Below are 21,531 nucleotides of genomic sequence, written 5' to 3' on the forward strand. Positions count from 1 at the left end.
TCAATCATACAGTGATAATCAGATATCAGGGCTGGCTGTTGTTATTGTTGTTAACCATAAGAGAACTACAGAAGTTAAAGTCATAGCTTCTAGCAAGTGACAGTCCAAAGCAGACTAGTGTTGGATACAAATGTTTGTAATATACACACAAGAGGGGGGAAAGTAAACCGAAATATTGACAGATGAGTGAAAACTAAAGAGATGTAAAAGGGACTAATGTTAAGCAAAAAGGGACAGTTGAAACATCCATTCATTTAGGTCCTGTTTACCCATCTGCTGGGATCTCAGCCACTTTTGCTGGTCCCTAAGACATCAAGACTCACAAATGAGTGTTGGTGAATTGTCACACTTAAGCCTTCAGATAGGGGCAAAACTTCAATCAATATTTTCTCTAAACAACATTTCTCATCAAGGTACAGTTAGTTAAACTAACAAGCTATTATCCTGCAACAGAGACTAAAAGGGACCCAAGTCAATGAATTTACTTAGCTCTCTTTATGGATTTAGGTCAAGGTTGGCCTCTGCAGTGGATTTCAAGCATTGTTCTAGTGGCCGAGTGTGAACAGAGAGACAGCCAAGAGTGAAGACAGAGCTGGGACAAAAACCAGACGTGAAACTAGAGTCATGGTTCTACCACAATGAGTTTTCTGTTCTGGGAACAGAAACAGTCCTCTGAGTTGGTGATAGGGATCCTCCCAGAGGCAGCTGGAATTTGCTCCCAGAAGCTCTGCAGAGCCCAGATTCTTCCTAAGAGAGAGGAGACATGAGCTGTCTTCTCCCAGAAATTCTGCCCCCTGACTCAAATGCTGGAAATGTACTGTCCAGCCATTGCAGTGGGGTTGAGAATTTCAGCAAAATGGAATTCTGAAATATTAGGATCTTGGAGTCATCACCTCTTAGAATCACTGAATTCCATGAATTCCTCCAGGGCATGGATCATTTCTTACTCAGATTTGCTCCCTCAGTACCTAGCACAGAGTCTGGCAGAGTAGAGGTAATGAAATTTTTTTGTAACCCAAATATATTAGGAGCCTCCCTGGCCCAGTCTCTGCAGAGTCATGTTCATATAAGAGAGGTCCAGCCTCTAAGGGAAAAATTTTTAAGAATTTCTCTTTTTATCTGTGTTTCTCAGGGAGCTGAAAGGAGAGCCAGTTAATAACCCCCAAGTATTGTTGCCTCTTTGCCCCAGTTTTCTCACACCCAGCGACAGCCTCTCCAGACGGCATGTACCCAGGTCCCTGCACTCCTAGTCTCACAGATATTTTTCTCCTCTCCCTTCCTTACCCTCATCCCCAGCCCTTTATACCATTTCAACTTGGCATCTCCAGCTAAGTCCTTCTCCCTTTCTTCTTCTTTTTTTTTTTTGAATACAAGAAGGAAGGAACTAGTTATTACTTTGTTTATTCAACCAACAGGTGTTTCTTGAGTGTCTACCATGTTTTAGGCACAATTCTATGCAGTGGGGATATGGCAGTGAGCAAGACAGACATATCGGGCTTCCCTGGTGGCGCAGTGGTTGAGAATCTGCCTGCCAATGCAGGGGATGCGGGTTCGAGCCTGGTCTGGGAAGATCCCATATGCCGCGGAGCAACTGGGCCCGTGAGCCACAATTACTGAGCCTGCGCGTCTGGAGCCTGTGCTCCGCAACAAGAGAGGCCACGATAGTGAGAGGCCCGCGCACCGCGATGAAGAGTGGCCCCCACTTTCCGCAACTAGAGAAAGCCCTCACACAAAAACGAAGACCCAACACAGCCATAAAAAAAATAAATAAATAAATAAATAAACCCAAAGTTTAAAAAAAAAAAAAAAAGACAGACATATCACCTGCCCTCAGGGAACTTACATAGTAAATTCCTTTTTTTTTTCTTTTTAATTAATTTTTTGAGTATAGCTGATTTACAGTGTTAGTTTTTGCTGTACAGCAAAGTGAATCAGTTGTACGTATACATATATCCACTCTTTTTTAGAGTCTTTTCCCATATAGACCATTGCAAAGTGTTTAGTAGAGTTCCCTGTGCTATACAGTAGGTTCTTAGTTATCTATTTTATATATAGTAGTGTGTATATGTCAATCCCAATCTCCCAATTTATCCCTCCCCCGACTTTCCCCCTTGGTAACCATAGTTTGTTTTCTACATCTGTGACTCTATTTCTGTCTTGTAAATAAGTTCATTTGTACCATTTTTTTTTAGATTCCACATGTAAGCAATATCATATGATATTTTTCTTTCTCTATCGCTGCAAGTGGCATTATTTCATTCTTTTTTATGGCTAAGTAATATTCCATTGTATATATGTACCACATCTTTCTCCGTTCATTCATTGATGGACACTTAGGTTGCTTCCCTGTCTTGGCTATTGTAAATAGTGCTGCAATGAACATTGGGGTGCATGTATCTTTTCAAATTATGGTTTTCACAGGATATATGCCCAGGAGTGGGATTGCTGGATCATATGGTAGTTCTAATTTTAGTTTTTTAAGGAACCTCCATACTGTTCTCCATAGTGGCTGTACCAATTTACATTCCCACCCACAGTGTAGGAGGGTTCCCTTTTCTCCACACCCTTTCCAGCATTTATTGTTTGTTGACTTTTTGATGATGGCCATTTTGACCAGTGTGAGGTAATACTTCATTGTAGTTTTGATTTGCATTTCTCTAATAATTAGTGATGTTGAGCATTTTTTCATGTGCCTATTGGCCATCTGTATGTCTTCTTTGGAGAAATGTCTATTTAGGTCTTCTGCCCATTTTTTGATTGGGCTATTTGGTTTTTTGCTCTAGAGCTGCATGAGCTGTTTGCATATTTTGGAGACTAATCCCTTGTCAATCGCTTTGTTTGCAAATATTTTCTCCTATTATGTCGGTTGTCTTTTCATTTTGTTTGTGGTTTCCTTTGCTGTGCAAAAGCTTCTGAGTTTAATCAGGTCCCATTTGTTTATTCTTCTTTTTATTTTCATTACTCTAGGAGGTGGATCAAAAAAGGTCTTGCTGCAATTTATGTCAGAGAATGTTCTGCCTATGTTTTTTTCTGAGAGTTTTATAGTATCCAGTATTACATTTAGGTCTTTAATCCATTTTGAGTTTACTTTTGTGTATGGTGTTAGAGAATGTTCTAATTTCATTCTTTTACATGTGGCTGTCCAGTTTTCCCAGCACCACTTATTGAAGAGACTGTCTTTTCTTCGTTGTATAGTCTTGCCTCCTTTGTCATAGATTAGGTGACCATAGGTCAGTGGGTTTATCTCTGGACTTTCTATCCTGTTCCTTTGACCTATATTTCTGTTTTTGTGCCAGTACCATACTGTTTTTTTTTTTGTTTTTTGTTTTTGTTTTTTATTTATTTATTTATTTATTTATTTACGACTGTGTTGAGTCTTCGTTTCTGTGCGAGGGCCTTCTCTAGTTGCGGCAAGTGGGGGCCACTCTTCATCGCGGTGCGCGGGCCTCTCACTATCGTGGCCTCTCTTGTTGCGGAGCACAGGCTCCAGACGCGCAGGCTCCGTAATTGTGGCTCACGGGCCCAGTTGCTCCGCGGCATGTGGGATCCTCCCAGACCAGGGCTCGAACCCGTGTCCCCTGCATTGGCAGGCAGATTCTCAACCACTGCGCCACCAGGGAAGCCCTACCATACTGTTTTGATGACTGTAGCTTTGGAGTATAGTCTGAAGTCAGGCAGCCTGATTCCTCCAGCTCTGTTTTTCTTTTGCTTTGGCTATTTGGGGTCTTTTCTGTTTCCATTCAAATTGTAAACTGTTTTGTTCTAATTCTGTAAAAAATGCTATTGGTAATTTAATAAGGATTACACTGAATCTATAGATTGCTTTGGGTAGTATAGTCATTTTGACAATACTGATTCTTCCACTCCAAGAACATGGTAAACCTCTCCATCTGTTTGTGTCATCTTTGATTTCTTTCATCAATATCTTACAGTTGTCTGACTACAGGTCTTTTCCCTCCTTAGGTCGGTTTTCTCATAGGTATTTTATTCTTTTTGATGTGATGGTAAGTGGAATTGTTTCCTTAATTTCTCTTTCTTATCTTTCATTGTTAGTGTATAGGAATGCAAGAGATTTCTGTGTATTAATTTTGTATCCTGCAACTTTACCAAATTCATTGGTGAGTAGTTTTCTGGTAGCATCTTTAGGATTTTCAATGTATAATATTGTGTCATCTGCCAAGCATCACAGTTTTACTTCTTCTTTTCCAATTTGGATTCCTTTTATTTCTTTTTCTTCTCTGATTGCCATGGCTAGGGCTTCCAAAACTCTGTTGAATAAAAGTGGCGACAATGGACATCCTTGCCTTGTTCTTGATCTTAGAGGAAATGCTTTCAGCTTTTCACCATTGAGAATGTTGTTAACTGTGGGTTTGTCATATATGGCCTTTATTATATTGAGGTAAGTTCCCTCGACTCCCACTTTCTGGAGAGTTTTTATTGTAAATAGGTGTTGAATTTTGTCAGAAGCTTTTTCTGCATCTATTGAGATGATCATACGGTTTTTCTTCTTCAATTTGTTAATGTGGTGTATCACACTGATTGATTTACGTATATTGAAGAATCCTTGCATCCCTGGGATAAATTCCACTTGATCATGGTGTATGCTCCTTTTAGTGTATTATTGGATTCAGTTTGCTAGTATTTTGTTTAGTATTTTTGTGATTATGTTCATCAGTGATATTGGCCTGTAATTTTCTTTTTTTGTGACCTCTTTGTCTGGTTTTGGTATCAGGGTGATGGTGGCCTCATAGAATGAGCTTGGGAGTGTTCCTTCCTCTGAAATTTTTCAGAAGAGTTTCAGAAGGATAAGTGTTAACTCTTCTCTAAACGTTTGATAGAATTTGCCTGTGAAGTCATCTGGTCCTGGACTTTTGTTTGTTGGAAGTTGTCCTCTTGTGTTTTGTTTTACTTTTTCAGGCAGTGATTGCAGTATTTCATTCCTAAGTCGCTCAAATCCCCACCCAAATCTCCTCCACCAGGGCCAGGAGAGCTCTGTGGAAAAGATACTCACAGCCTAGAGGAGCCAGTGCTCCAGGTGGCTCCTCACCCAGGCAAGACTTTAGACTCATTTCTTCCCACTGAGCCCCTAGATTAACTTCCTCCTTCCTGGTAAGATTGTTTAACAGGGCAGGGAACGTTTATGGCAGGCTTCTTCAAAAGAGGGCAGAGCCAGGGCACGGCTAGGAGAAGCTGGCCCATCCGAGGTACCTGTGAGCTACTTTGTTCCTCCCTCTGGACCTACTGCATCAAAGGACCCACCAGGGAGGCCCCAACTCCTTCAAGAACCAAGAGACTGGACTCTCTCAGTAGCTGATCCAGGGTGGTGTTTGGCTGGGTCAGGGACCCAAGGCACCAGCCAGGCATCTCACCTTCTCCACTGAAGCAGGAAAGTGGGAGCCGTGAGCCCTCAGGTAAAAATGGAGGTGGTTGGGTAAAAAATGAGGAATGAAAGAGCCTGAGAGAGAGGCATGAAAAGAGAGGAAGAAGGAAACTACATAATCAAAGAGACTTCTGAGATCAGGCTCAGGAAGGTAATAGATTTCATCTGAGGGGCCAAGTCTGATGACTTAATAGTGGACCACGATGAGGATTCTGAGGTTGGTTCAGGCTCAGTGCAAAGGTATACCATGATTGATTAGTTACGTCTGCCATGGGCACAAGAATGAGATGTGAGGCATGCAAGCCAGGGACTTGATAATCCACATGGAGGGCTTTTTTTTTCCTTACCCACAGGGACCCCTTGACATTTATTCATTCATTCACTCATCTATTCATTCAAAAGATACATTTGAGCATCATTATGAGCCACGCAAATACTTGAAGAATGAATGAAGAAGGAAGGAATGTTGTTCTTTGCCCCACATCTCATTTTTCTCTGAAAATAATCACCTGAAAAGGTACAAAAAAGATGCATGGTCTTGAGAGATTTTTCTATCTGGGTAAAGTCAGCCTAGTCCCTTTCACTAAGCCTCAGTTTTCTCATCTGTAAAATGGGAATAATAGTCTGGATCGCCCCTATTTTTCCCTGTACTTCTCATTGTCTAGGCGCCTAGGATAATAATCACTAAAGTGTAAAACAGCACCTACTATGTACTTAGCCAGGCTCTGTGCTAAGTAGTATCTATGTAATAACACATTTACTCTTCATATCACCTCTCTGAGGAAGGCGCCATTAGTACTCCCATTTTGCAGATGGGGAACCAAGGCACTGAGAGATTAAACAGCTTGCCTGGGCAGTGTGGCTGCAAAATTTGTGCTCCCCACCACTATGCAGCCTCAATGATGCATTCTGAGTCCATGGCTGGAAGAGAGCTGGTGCAAGAGTATCCTTCCAGATGATTCCCTCGGTGAGCATTAATTGAGCACTTTCTGCATGTCAGGCACAAGGATATAGTGATTAACAAGACTAGAGCAAAACAGATATGGTTCCAGCTAGAAAGTAAAAGAGAACTTGCTCAGATAGTCATTGCAAAACAGTTTTGACATGTGCCATAAAGGAGATAGCCCAGGAATCAGAACAGACTTCTCTGAGATTAAATTTGTGGAGGAATGCTCTCGGGGTAGGAGTGGAGGGGAGGGGAGCGTTTGGCACACCGCAGGATCTAAGAGAAGGGGGGGAGTGGGGGGGAGGAGGAGAGGGCAGGAGCTGGGGGTGGGAGGTGAGGTCTGCAAAGTGGTCATGCCCAGGCCAAGCACAGCTGTGAGGAGGAGTTTGCCTTTGCCCAGTATTTGCTCCAGTCCGTCCATCTGTCTGCCTGCTTTAGTGCATCTGCCAGCCCCCCATACAGGCTGGCCGCTGCCCGCCTGAAGCCACACCACACCAGCCGGTATTAGATGTGCTGGGCTCATCCAGGAGAAGCAACTGCCACTGGGGTTTCTGTCTTTGGTCACTGTTTACACATCTCTTTCTGAGCTCCACTCCATGTTTACACACAGGCCCAGCTCATCCGTTCCAGTAGCAATTTGGGAGGCTGCAGAGCCGAGGGGCACTTCCTGGGCTGGGGGATACTTGAAGCTGTGGTTTGCCAGCACGTCCTTGGGCTGGGCTGCTGCTTCTCCTCAGATGACACCAGCCCATCTAATATGGGCAGCGGCCAGCCTGTCTGTGTGTGGGTGGTAGCCTCCCTCCAGCCTGGAGTCCCACAGGTCGGGCACCCTGGCAAGGGGCAGACACATCCTGTGGTTGGTACCAGTCTCTTGCTTTGGGAGGCTGTGGGAAGTAGCGGTGGAAGCGCTGAGGTTTGCTCCCCAGGGAGGTGGCCTGGAGAGACAAAGGTGCAAAAGTCATGGGGAGAGCACTGCCTTTGGAGTTTGAATCCCACCTCGCCTTTTTTTCAGCTGTTTCCTTGGGCACGGTGCCTCACCTGTCTGAGCCTCCCTTATCTCAGCAAAATGAGGACATTTATAACTTCCTTGGAGGTTTGACTGCTGTGAATTTTGAAAAAGACAATGTAAAGCGCCTATCACAATGCCTGGCACCTAGTAGTTGCAGGATACAGAGTGGAGCTGTTGTCAGAGCTGAGCAGTACCACGTGCCGGGCACTCTGCGTGCTGTTGGGCATTTAAAAATGATTAGGCGCTATCTCAGGAGCTCACAGTCTATCAGATGAAATAATAGCTGGATGACTGAGTGTAAAAGTCAGGGTGGGGCGCTGGGAAAGAGATGTGTACAGGTTCTATGTGATCAACACCAGCAACAGTCATCATCCTAGGCGGGTCATACTGAGGGTTCACTGTGTGCCTGGAATGGTGTCAAGGGCTTTATATGGATTATCTCATCTCGGTATAACAATGTGGCGTGGTAGGTCTTATTATCCTCATCTTACAGGTGAAGAGCTGAGGCCTAAGGAGGTGGGGTAACCTGGCCAAGGTGGCAGGGCTTGAACGGTAGAGAGAGGCTTTGCGCCTGCGCCGTCCAGCCCCAGGGTCCGTGCGCTCTGCTGCCTCTGTCCCCACATCCCTCTCTGCACACACACACTGAGGAGAGAGCCACACAGGCCGCAGCAGAGAGATCTCACACAGGAGGCAGCATTCCACAAAGTACAGGATCCCCAGGAGAGAGGTGAGGGCTGCCCTGGTGGCGCAGGATCACTTCAGGATCAGAGGCCTGGAGGTGGGAGCTGGGAGTCAACAGGCGGGCAAGAGAGAGGCTGGGAGTGGGCACAGTGCCAAGGACTCAGATCATCCTGCAGACACAGTGGGTTGTGTGTTAGAGGAATATTCTGGTGAAAATGTCAGGAACAACGTGGCTTCTGGTAGAAAGCCTTCAGGAGACCACAGAGAAAAAGCCAAGTGTTGGCCTGAATTTTTAGGCCTCTGCAGAGGCTGAGGTGTCCAAACCTCAGGAGGGCTGGGGTAGGTTGGGAATTTAATTTGAGTCTTTTTCATAGATGTAACTGTGGTTTGAAACAGGAAAATCCTTGTGTGTCAGATAGTACTCTTCCAGGTGCAAGTGAAGAAAAGCAAACTCAAACCAGCCTAACAAAGGACCTATATTGGCTCACATAATGGAAAAGTCCATACATAACTCTGACTTCAAGCAAGGCTTGATCTAGGGCTCAAATGACATCCCCAGGACTCTATCTCTGGGATCCTTTCCTCCACGTGGCTTTATTCTCAGCAGCATCTCCTCACATGGTGGCAAACATAACTGTCAGTATCTCCAGTTCTAAGTAGCCCCAACTCAGAAACCCCAACAGGAAGGCAGCTCCTTTTTCCTGGCTAGTCCATAAAAATCCCTGGGAGAGCTCTGATCTTCCCCACTTGGGTCACCTGCCCATTTCTGATCCTACCTCTGTGACCAAGAGATGGAACACATTCATCAGCTACACCTGGACAACATGGCCAGGCCTGGAGCCAGAGGATGGGGTCAGCCCTACCCAGCTGAAGGGTAGGAGTGGGAGAACAGGGGTCCCAAAGGAAAATCAGAGCAGTCACCAGAATAAGAGAGAATGGTTGTTGGACAGATGACCAAAGCAACAGATGTCTACTAAATCCTAGGTCCAACAACCCCTCCTTCATTTAATTAGTTTCTAAGGTAACAGATGGCAATATTGCATGTCATTGTACTTGTGTCACCTTGAGCAAACCATTTAATCTCTCTAAGCCCCAGTTTCCTCATGGGTAAAATGCAGTTAAGGAAAGCATCTGATTTGCATTTCTCTAATAACTAACGACGTTGAGCATTTTTTCATGTGCCTATTGGCCATTTGTATGTCTTCTTTGGAGAAATGTCTATTTAGATCTTCTGCCCATTCTTTGATTTGGTTGTTTGTTTTTTTGATATTGAGCTGCATGAGCTGTTTGTATATTTTGGAGATTAATCCCTTGTCGTTTGCTTTGGTTGCAAATATTTTCTCCCATTCTGTGGGTTGTCTTTTCATTTTGCTTATGGTTTCCTTTGCTGTGCAGAAGCTTTTAAGTTTAATTAGGTCCCATTTATTTATTTTTGTTTTTATTTTCATTACTCTAGGAGGATCAAAAAAAAATATTGCTACGGTTTATGTTAAAGAGTGTTCTGCCTATGTTTTCCTCTAAGACTTTTATAGTGTCTGGCCTTACATTTAGGTCTTTAATCCATTTTGAGTTTATTTCTGTGTATGATGTTAGAGAATGTTCTAATTTCATTCTTTTACATGTAGCTGTCCAGTTTTCCCAGCACCACTTATTGAAGAGACTGTCTTTTCTCCAATGTGTATTCTTGCCTCCTTTGTCATAGATTAATTGACCATAGTAGCGTGGGTTTATTTCTGTGCTTTCCATCCTGTTCCATTGAACTATACTTCTATTTTTGTGCCAGTACCATAGTGTTTTGATGACTGTAGCTTTGTAGTATAGTGTGAAGTCAGGGAACCTGATTCCTACAGCTCCGTTTTTCTTTCTCAGGATTGCTTTGGCTATTCGGGGTCTTTTGTGTTTGCATACAAATTATCATACTAAATGAAATAAGTCAGAGAGAGAAAGACAAATATCATATGATATCACTTATATGTGGAATCTAAAACAATGACACAAATGAACTCATTTCCAAAACAGAAATAGACTCACTGAGAGAAAAAACAAACTTACGGTTACCAAAGGGGAAGAGGGAGAAGGGTAAATTAGGCATTTGGGATCAAATTATACACACTAAATATAAAGTAAATAACCAACAAGGACCTACTGTATAGCACAGAGAACTATACTCAATATCTTGTAATAATCTATAAGAGAAAAGAATCTGAAAAAGATATAACTGAATCACTTTGCTGTACACCTGAAACTAACACAACATGGTAAGCCAACTATACGTCAATCAGAAAAAAGAATCTGATTCACAAGATTGTTAGGAAGATTAAATAAAAGGACTCAAAACTGGCAGACGAATAATAATACTTATTAGAATCATTAATTTGATTATTATTAAGATTCTTTCTCCTTCAGACATCTCTGGATCCCACACCTCCCTATGTAAGGCTTATCTCCCAGTGCCTTCCCAACATCCCATTGATGTCATTGTGGAGGCCGGCATCTTGGCTAATCAAAAAGGCCAAGACCCAGCTGCCTCTGACGAAAAGGAATAGAATTACCCACTGAGTCTGAGGTGAATTTTCTCATGCTTGACCTGCTGAAGTGGTTCAGACAGGCCAACAGCAAGCCTGCCATGGCTCAGAGGACGAACCCAGAAACTCCAGGCAGCCCCATCCTGATTCAGATAGTCCTCTCTGGTGATGCACAGCCAGGCTCTCAGCAAAGAAAAACTCTGGTGGCAGAAACTAGCCCCGCAGGCTATTGTACCCAAAGATGCCCAGTAGCCTGAGGTCACCCTGTCCCCTTGGACGCTGGAGGGGAGGGGAAGAGTCTGCGTGTTTAGCCAGACGACCTCCTCCTTTCTCCCACTGTTCTGTCAGGTCATGGAAGAACCCATTCCCCATTCAGAGCACACTTTTCTCTCATCCTGGAGGGATTTCTGCCTCCTTGGGAGGGAGAGTGGAGGGCACAAGGGGGCATCCCCAAGGAAGAGGGCAAGGGGCCTGCTTGATTAACAAATTCCTCCGTACCATATGCTTTGGATGCATTCTTGCATTTAATCTTCACTATATTAGGGAGTGTGATGGCCATGGACAGACAAGGAAACTGAGGCTGAAAGAAGATTGTGTCCACAGTCCCATGGCAGAACCCAGATGGGGCCCCAAAGCCCACACTCTTAACCACCATGTTATACAGACGGCAATGCCCAGGTCAGATGAGGCCTCTGCAAACCTGAAGGTGCAAATACGGCTAGAGCAGCTGTTTACTGGAGGCCTCCAGGGTGCCAGGCACTGAGCAAGGCACCTCCAGGTGATAATCCAGTCAGGTGAACGGGAAGGAAAGTCCCTCTAAAAACCCACATGAGGCCCGAGGACAGGCAGCTGAGGCCTCCCTCCAAAGCGAGCAGGGCCCTGAGGAGGGCAGTGGTTGGCAAAGAAGGAGGAGAGATAGAATCTTAGAAACTCCCTCTTATCCCACGGAAGCCTTGTTTCTCCACCACCAGGGCTAAGCCAAACCCAAGTCGGCTGAGGCTCAGCAGAGGGAGAGCCAGGGCTAAGAGGGGCTACACCCAGGGCTGGGGTCGGCAAGTCATTACCCACGGCCAAATCCAGTCCCACACCTGTTTTTATAAATAAAGTTTTATTAGAACATAGCCACATTCATTCACTCATTCAGTTACATTCTGTCTACATCCTTTCCCGCTATGACGGCAGAGTTGTACAGTCATGACTGAGAACATAGGGCACCACAAAGCCCAAAATTATTTCCTTTCTGATCCTTCACAGAAAACTGCCAAGCCCTGGTAGAGAGGAGGGCTATCGGTTAAGAGTGTGGATTCCTAGGTTCATCTCTGTCTGCTTTGCCTCTGAGATCTTTTCTTCCTCTGACTCTTACCATCTGTGAGACCTGACCTCTCTGGGCCTCAGTTTCCTCAAATTCCTCATTGAGCTGCTGTGGGATTAAATTAGTTAAAACAAGGAAGAGTCTCAGAGCAGCACCTGGCATGTGTATTTATTGCCTTATTCTGGGACACACCCCAGGAAGTTGGGAGTAAAAGCCCTCAGAGCCCTGAACCTTCTCACATATCCTTGCATCTCTGGCTGCACGGCCCTGCATGGCCCAGTAATTCTACCATTGGCAAGAGCTGGAGAAGACCATTAAAACCAATAAATAAAATTAAAACAGGACATAATGGAAGTAATGGGTTTATTTCCCTCTGAAATAAATGGCACTAGAACAAATTGTTCCAGCCACCAGCCTTATTGTTTATGGATTTATTCGCTGTTTGTCTTCCTCTGTATTGGTGACATGATGAATAATTGCCTATAAATACTGAGAGTTTACAGGAAGGACCATTTAGAGAATGAAATGCAGCCTCTGGTTACTGTGATGACCTCACACAGGCCTGGGCCACAACGGTAAGCATTCAGGACAGCCTTGGGGAGTGACTGGAAACTCAGGGTAGGGACACCCGGGTCTGGATGGGGTTACACGCATCCGCTGGTTCCAGGCGAGACTCAGCAACGCCCTGACTCACAGGTGTGTGTTGTGCGTGCTTGTGCGAGTGAACCCACGTGGGTGCGAGTGAACCCACGTGGGTGCTCGTATGTCTGTCCAAATGTCTGTCACTTTCAGTCTCTTAGTGTCTCCACATCTTTTTCGTTCTCTTCATGTCTCTCTACCTCAGTCTTTTTTTCTTTTAGCAAAAACTTTTTTTAATTTTAATTTTATTGGAGTGTAGTTGATTTACAATGTTGTGTTAGTTTCAGATGTACCGCAAAGCGATTCAGTTATATATATGCATATATTCATTCTTTTTTAAATTCTTTTCATATAGGTCATCCCTGAATATTGAGTAGATTTCCCTGTGCTATACAGTAGGTACTTGTTGGTTATCTATCTTATATATAGCAGTGTGTGTATGTTCATCCCAAGCTCCTGATTTATCCCTCCCCACCACATTTCCCATTTGGTTACCGTAAGTTTGTTTTTGGTATCTGTAAATCTGTTTCTGTTTTGTAAATAAGTTCATTTGTATCATTTTTAAAATTAGATTCACATATGAGTGATGTCATATGATATTTGTCTCTCTCTGTCTGACTTACTTCACTTAGTATGATAATCTCTAGGTCCATCCATGTTGCTGCACATGGCATTATTTCATTCTTTTTTATGGCGGAGTAATATTCCACTGTGTATATGTACCATATCTTCTTTACCCATTCCTCTGTCAATGGACCGTTAGGTTGCTGCCATGGCTTAGCTATTGTAAATAGTGCTGCAATGAACACTGGGGTGCATGGATCCTTTTGGATTATGGCTTTCTCCGTATACGTGCCCAGGAGTGGGATTGCTGGGTCATAGGGTAGCTCTATTTTTAGTTTTTTGAGGAACCTCCATACTGTTCTCCATAGTGGCTGTACCAATTTACATTCCCACCACCAGGTCTATACCTCAGTCTTCTCTCTTTCTTCCTGAGTCTGTCTCCCCGGGACCCTGTCACTCCCTCTGTAGCATTTCCATCTCCCACACCCACACATGCAGAATTCATCCCTCTCATTGAACCCCTGCCCATGCATGGGTGGAACAGAAAGAAGCCCACGGAAGAACAGATAGTTTCCCCACCCCCCGACCCCCACCTTTGGTGACGACATTTAGTCCACAGAATTTCCAGGGATGACGAGCAAAATGGCGAGGTGGCATTCCCAGAAAATGCTTGTTAGGTTCTGAAGTCTAACTCCTCCAGACAGAGTTCAACTTTAGAGAAAAATGTTGTGTGCCGGGTCGTAAAGAAGATGCCATTTAGCTGGAGGGAGCAACCCCTGTGTGTTTGTTCCCTCCTTTATTTTCTTTCCCAAACGGAAGGCACTCACTTCCTTCTAACAACACTTACTGCACACCTACTACGTGCCTTGGCACTAGCACCAGGGGCAATGGATGAAGGTGGCACTCGAGAGCCACTGGAGGGGTAGCCAACCCCAAAATCAGGGCTGCCCACGAAGCATGGCAAGGTGCCATTATGGAAGGCTTCTCAGGGTGCCAGGGAAGGGCCAGGAGCCTGGGCTCAGGGACAGCTTCTAGGAGGAAGTGCTAGAAGGGCGCACTCTTCCTGCACCCCCCTCATTGACCTCAGAACAAAGCCCAAGGTCACCACCCCAGTCCTTAAGGTCCTAATGACTCAGTTCCCTTCCCCCCTTCACTTTGGTCTCTACCGTCAGAATATCATGTTCTGCTTCTCTTCTGAGCCTCTGCACATGCTGTTCCCTCTGCCTGGGACACCTTCCAGGAGAAGTTCATCTGCCTAGATGTCACTTCCTCCAGGAAGTCTTCTCTGACAGCCCCCCAGGCCAGGAGGCCTCCTGAAGGAACCCCACCAGAGCACCTGTCCCACTGCCCCATAGCCATCCATGGACTTGTCCCTTCCCCCCTTACACTTGTGTTTCTAGAAGGGGAGAACCTTGTCAGCTCTCTTCTCTCTCCCTGCCCCCTGCCCAGCATAGTGATGGCACAGAAGAGATTCTCAAGAAATATTGTAGGAGGAATCATTGAATTGATTTTTTTTAAAAACTGTCACAGAGATCCCCAGATAACTCGGGAAGGGCTCAGACCTGCTCAGCTCATGACAGTGTGGTGTCTCAGGCTTGTCTGTGAGAAGAGGGAGGCTTTGGCCACACCCAGTGTGTTTCCTCTGGTTCCTGCAGGCTGATGCTGTGGGGAGTTCCCGGCTCCATCTCTACCAGGCCGTGCCCTCCACACTGAGAGGGCCCCACTGCAGGGAACAGAAATCTGGTGCGCCGCCCCCGAGAGATGGCGGGGAGAAGTCTGAGCCCTCTTCTCACCCAGAACAAGTGCTGCCCTTGCTTCACTAGTGCTGCCCCGGGTAAGGCATAGCAGAAGAGCTGCACAGATGCTCATATTTACCATCCCTGCCCCAAAAGTTCATGTGCTCAAATGAAGGAAAGCTCGAGCCTTCAGTGGCATGTAATCATTGTCCCTGAAGCCAGGACATTTTCTTGGGGTAGAATCATCCCTTGTGGTCGGAAAAGATGCTTGATATGATTTCAGTTTTCTTAAATTTACCGAGGCTTGATTTGTGACCTAAGATGTGATCTACCCTGGAGAACGTTCATCCTTTGAATTCAAATTAAAATACCTTTTTTTAAAATTAATTTTTATTGGAGCATAGTTGCTTTACAATGTCATGTTAGTTTCCACTGTATAGCAAAATGAATCAGCCATACATATACATATATCCCCTCCCTTCTGCACTTCTTTCCCGTTCGGGTCACCACAGTGCATTAAGTAGAGTTCCCTGTGCTGTATGGTAGGTTCTCAGTACCTACTTTTTCACAAGTGAAGTCTTATTCCTACACGCACAAAACTCCTCCACACCCGTTGCCCTTCCTCATCGGGGCGCCGGAGTGCGGGCCAGCCTCGGGCCCACCTGCCGCAGTGCCCAGTGTTTTCACCCTCTGCTGTTTGCTGTCAATGGTGTGAATCCCAGCTCTGCTGCCACAGCTGGGAGACCGTGGGCATGTTACTCACCCTCCTCAAGCCTCAGCTCACTCCTCTAAGACGTGGAGACAATAGTGTATCCCATTCATCGGTGGCTGTGCGCATTTGGCGAGATAGGTGTGTAAAATTCTCACCCTGCGCAGTAAGCACTCAATAAATGGTAGCTCTTTTTATTATTTTATTTATAATTTATTATTTTTATTACAAGCTCAAACAAGTCTTGCTCATGAGATCAACCAGAAAACAGTCTGATCCATCTCTCCTGGTAGAGGTGCAGGGAGGGGATCCCGGGGCCTGGGGTTGCAAAGAAGAAAACTCAGGAAAACATGTCCCAGGAAGAGGTGGAGGTGGCTAGATGAGGGCTCCGCCTCCTGGGCTTGGGATCACACAGGTCGCTACCCCCAGGCAGCGGTAACAAGACTGTGAGGGGGTTTGGCACGCAGGTGAGAAGGCCTGGTGGGCGCGGAGAGGCAGAGACCACACCCACACCCACGCCACCCACGGGCCAGGCTACTTCTTCGGGAGAGCCCTTGGTCAGAAGTGGGGAGAAGGGTGATGCTGTGGGAAGGCAGGGGGCCCAGGACTGGAAAACCCAAGGGGAGGGAAGGACAGATCAATTTTGTGCTGTGTTGAGTCAGTTTCCTCAGAGGTAGACCCTAAGAAAAAGACACTAGAGAAAGTAGCTTATCTGGGACGTGACTCCAGATGGCCCTGGCAGGGAGCTGGGGAAGTGGGACAGGAAGGGAAGGACACTGTAGAGGGTGTTGTATCCAACAGGCTGCTGTGGGTGAATGAAGCCCGATGCCCCTGCAGGACTCTGGGCAACAGAGCGGGGCACACCTCAGGGCTGACCCGCTGTACCAGTCGGCTTGGGCTGCATAACCAAGTACACAGGCGGGGTGGCTTAAACCACCGGAATGCATTGTCTCCCGTCCTGGGCTGGAAGCCTGAGATCCAGGTGTCAGCAGGGCCAGGCTTCCTTGGAAGGTACTGGGCAGGGAGCAAGGAGCCTCTCTCTAGCTTCTGGTAGTTCCATAGCTTGCGGCAGGATAGCTCCTGTCTTTCCGTGACATTCTCTGTGTGTGTCTGTGTGTTCAAATGTCCCCTTTTTAGAAGGACACCAGTCATATTGGATCGGGGCCCACCCTACTGACCTCGTTTTAACTAATTACACCTGCAACCCATTTCCAAGTCCATTCATATTCTGAGATACTGCGGGTGGTTAGTACTTCATATGAATTTGCGGGGACATAATTCCATCACCTGTCTAGGAATGAGAAAGCTAAAGTATTATCCTCACATGCTCAACCATATTAGCTGAGGACTGTTCCTGAGGGCAGGAACTCCCTGGCTCTCCCAGCCTGCCCCCGGATGGGCCAAGAGAAAGCCCTCAGGTGCGGTGTCACAGGATCTTGTGATAGAACACAAAGAGTATGTCCTAGAATGGTGAATGTCTGCTATTTCCTACTCCAGGAAACCTGTAAGAGAGGAGTGGGAATAGATTGCTTCTGCCTAAAGTGCTACATTGAAAAGGTACTGAGGCCAAGACCATGATTGGTTGTTGATGTCTGCCATGGGCAGTGGAGTACCAAGAGGCAGCAGGTATGCCATGTGTTTGCCATTTCTTCTGCCAGGTATAACTAAATGGGTTTTTTCCTGCTTTGTAGGAACTAAGGATCTGGAATTTGAGCAGTACAGGCATGCCTCATTTTATTATGCTTTGCCTCCTTGCGCTTTTCAGATACGGCATTTTTTACAAATTGAAGGTTAGTGGCAACCCTGTGTCAAGTAAGTCTATCGGTGCCAGTTTTCCAAAAGCATTTGCTCACTTCGTGTGTCACATTTTGGTAATTCTTGCAATACTTCAAACTTTTGCATTATTACTATATGTTTCTGTGATCAGTGATCTATGATGTTACTGCTACAATAAGATTTCGACTTGTTGAAGGCTCAGATGATGGTTAGCATTTTTTAGCAATAGAGCATTTTTTAATTAAGATATGTACATTGTTTATTTAGGCACAATGCCATCGCACACTTAATAGACTACAACATGGTGTAAATACAACTTTAATATGTACTCGCGAACCAAAAATTTCGTGTGACTCGCTTTATTCCAGTATTCGCTTTATTGCGGTGGTCTGGAACTGAACCCACCATATCCCCCAGGTGTGCCTGTAATTTGAGGTGTGGCTCTGGGCAGATAGGAGGAAGCCTGATTGCCAGGAGGTGCTGGAAGAGCTGAAGGACTAAAGCTACTGAAAGCGCAGACATAAAGCTACAGCCGGTGCTCATTGCAACCTGATTTCTCCAAGCTCTTTATCTGGCCTCAAGTTCACACCCCCTTAGAAATGCCCTGGTAAACAGACCTCGAAGTTGACCTGTGTCCAATGCCCACAACAGGCAAGATGCAGAGCATGTTCACAGAGCTCAGTGTCCCTTTTCCCTGCAACTTAGGGCTGATTCTGAAATGACTATTGGCCAAGCCTGGATCCCTGTGATGGGCTAGGAAACAGCTTCTGAATTCTGTCTTTCCAACAACAAAGGGCTGCTGGGTAAGGACCTGAGGACTGGGACGAGGCAGGGAAGGCAGTCCAGGTAGACAGAACAATGCGTGCAAAGCTGGAAGGGGAGAGAACCTCACTCAGGGCAGTTCTGGGGGTTAGAGCAGAGTGTGAAGTGGGGGCAGTACCCAATGAGGTTGGCAAGGTCACCCTCACGTCAGGCCTCAGATCATGCAAGGCCATTTAAACCACGTGAAATACTTCGGCCTTTATCCTGAGCTCAACAGGGACCATAGACCATTTAATCAGGGGAAATACCCACTTATTTCTCCATCAGGGTGCATTCCTCAACCTTCCCAGCCTGGAGAGAAAGTAACCCTTTCTTCATCTATCTGTACTCTGGGACAGGTCAAGGTTGAGCTGAAAGGCTCAGGAAACAGGAAACAGGCTCCAAGAAACAGGCTCCAGGAAACAGGAAGAAGCTGACATCCCACCTCCTGTAGGGTCATTACGAAATATCACAAACAAGCTGGCAGAAAGATGCTGTGATGGCATTTTGTTTCCACAGAAACAGCAAACATCCGTAAAGGAATCCTGCCATGGGGTTATGCTAGCAGGAAGCAGCAGGGCGAATGGGGACTGCCCACAGGGAGGAGACGGGGCGGACGCTGTCAGAGCAGCAAACCCCTTCTAGACAGGTGGCCTCCCTGCCTGGCATCTTTTTCAGGACAGGTAAATAGCGTCACCCGCATTTTATAAAGGAGGAAGCCAAGGCCCAGAGGCGTGTGCCCCCAAACACACAACTGGTAAGTGACAAACCCAGGCCTGTCTAATCCCCAAATCTATCCTCTTTCCTGACTTCACATGCTTTTTGCTGCCTGTCTCTTTTAAGACCAAGACCACATGCACTGCCCCTGCTGCTCAGCCCTTGCGTTTGCATCTTCCTGTGGGACTTGTCTATAACAGGAGGTGATGTGTTGCAGTGGCTGAGAAAGGGACTCCAGCAGCCCCAGAATTACAGACATTGAGCTTAGCATCATCAAGGAGAAGAGCGCCTCCCTCTCCCCAGTTCCCATAGATCCATCCCAGGAAAAACTCTGATTGGCCTTGCTTGGGTCACCTGCTCCCCCCTGAACCAATCACAAGGAATCACAGTGCTCTGATTGGTCAGCCCCTTTTGACAGGTTGGGGTACCATGAAGGGTGTTCTCCCATTCAAGACCTCAGGTAGATGTTTAATCTTGATTTGGAGGGTCAGGGAAAACTTCCCAGAGGAAGTGACTTCTACACTGAGACCTGAAGGGTGAGTAGGAATGTTTCAGGCAAAGAGGCAGAGGAGCAGTGTTCACACAGAGGGACCAGCAATACCAAAGGCCCAGGGGTACTCCAGGGCACATCTTGCTCACAGCCATATCCCCATTCCTAGGGCATGCACAGCCTGCCTTCCAACGAGTGCTCAGAGAATGCTTCAGGAATAAAATCCACAATTGGTGTGTGGCCTTAGACAAGTCACTTGCCCTCTCTGAACTTCAGCTTCCTTCTCTACCTGGTGGTTTCATCTTCCTAACCTTCCAGGACTACGCAGGAATCCAATTCATTCAGTCCTCGAATATTTACCAAGCACCTCCTCAGTGCTCAGCGCTGTACCAAGCCTGCAGAAGACAAGGCCTGCTGCGGAAAGGCAAAGCGTGCCTGGGGCTAACGCACAGGGCCAGACCTGAAGCCAGAAGTCAGAAGTGGTCCAGGGGGAAGGACAGGAAAAATGGAGAGGCTCATGGACAGTGAGGGTGGACCATGGGCTCTCTGGTCAGGTCGGAGTGGGGCAGTTTTCAGCCATTCGTGCCTTCCACTTCCTACCTCCCCCCCTCCATCTCCTACTTCCCACCCGCCCCCCTCCCCCCTCCACCTACCTTGTGACCCAGTTCTGCCCTGGGGCCACCGAATCTGTGCCCGGGCCAGTCAAGCCAGCAGGCAGGGCAGCAGGATGTTTCTTCCTGTGCCTTTGCCTCACAATTTCGTAACCTGACTAACAGGTTGAAGTAACCCCAGAAACAAGGAGGAAGGAAGGAAACTGTTTGGGCTTTGGGTAGCTGCAGAGAGAATTGTTGCCCCACCTGCATACCTGTCCCAGGTGCCTTTCTCCCTCCTGCCCCACCTTCAGATCCAGCTCCAGAGCCCCCGCTGGCTGCCAGGGTGAGTGGGCTGGGGACTCAGGAGCCCAGCGAGCTCTGCAAGGGCTGAGGGGGTCACCGGGACTTGGCCAGAAGGGACGTCAGGCCAGAAGAGCCCTCACCGCCCCCGCCCCTAAAGCCAGGAGCCCTGCTTGGCATGAGCACCACGTGAGAGGCTAGCCCCCTGCCCAGGTGTGTGCCCCCATGCTGTCTCTCTACTCCCTCTCTGAAGCCGGGTGTAAGCCTGTCATGAGGACTTGTTCTCTGTCCTTCTCGTCCTCTGTTCCTGTCTCTCTGCTCTGTCTTCTTTCTCTCTTTCTGTCTCTGTACCTCTGCCATGTGCCTCTCCCCCTTGTCCTTGTTTTTGTCTCTCTCATCTCTGTCTCCTTGACACTCTCTCCATGAATATCCATGTCTGTCCGTTCATCTGTCACAACTGTGCCTGTCTTTCCATCCTGTTCAGCCCCCGGGTCTCCTGGCTCCTCCTCACATGGGGGACCCCACAGGATGTCCTTTAAGCCTCATCCAGAGGCCTGGGTTCCTGGACTGTAGGTCACATCCTGAGAACATTCAAGAGCACAGTATATTTTTGTATCTAAAAAGAGGTTGGTAATACGAATTTCAGAAATGTAAAGTTCTACAAAATCCCTGTGGGTGGGGCCAGGTGATAGCTCAGCTTCCTCTCCTGGAAGGTCCTAGAGGGGTAGGACCAGGGTGGATGGGAGGATTTTCATCCTTCTCAGAAGGAAACGTGGGTTTGCCTTTGCTGTTGCTGTTGTTGAAATACCAAGGACTGACCCAGCCCGACCGCCTCGGGGCCAGGTGCTGTCCAGGTCTTTTGTCTCCTGTCTGCATCCTTGGCAGTTGGGCTTTGGACACAGTGCCTGTTGAGATGGATTCTTAGGACAAAGAGGATTCTGGGGTGGAGGTGCAGGAAGAGTGGTGGAAGCAAGTCACTGCAGTCAGAGACCCTCCAGATGGCTACGGGGGGGTCTGAGACCCAGGACAGCGACCACCAGCCCTGCCCTCCCCTCTTCTTAGACTCCAGAGACCTCCTGAGGGTTTTCAACACTGCCAAGTCACTGGTACCTGGGGGTGGCACAGCGGAGTGGTGGGACTGAGGCTGACCCTACCCCAGCCCAGGACTCAGGAAGGGAGGAAACTTTGGTTTCAACTCTCCTCTGAGACAAAAGACACTGGCAGTGCTTCCCTGTGGGGATTGAGCAGCCAAGACCTGCATCCAAATTCTGCCCTGACCCTTGCAAGCTGAATGACTGTGGGCCTAACAATGGTGAGTCTTAGCTTACTTACCCCTAAAGTGGGGAGCTATGA

The 21,531-nt window shown here is 46.9% G+C and overlaps 1 protein-coding gene across 2 annotated transcripts in view; it reads left to right on the top strand.

Moving 5' to 3' along the window:
- The window catches only part of FAM3D (FAM3 metabolism regulating signaling molecule D), a 65,829-nt gene that overhangs the window by 14,130 nt on the left and 30,168 nt on the right, over window positions 1-21,531 (top strand). The window contains exon 2 of one of the 2 annotated variants that reach the window (XM_082344823.1): window positions 16,999-18,835. The gene's annotated coding sequence lies outside the window, so the exon portion shown is untranslated. The other variant, XM_082344824.1, reaches the window with a different exon arrangement.

Source organism: Balaenoptera borealis, assembly GCF_965194805.1.
Source record: "Balaenoptera borealis genome assembly, chromosome: 12".
Lineage (NCBI taxonomy): Eukaryota > Metazoa > Chordata > Mammalia > Artiodactyla > Balaenopteridae > Balaenoptera > Balaenoptera borealis.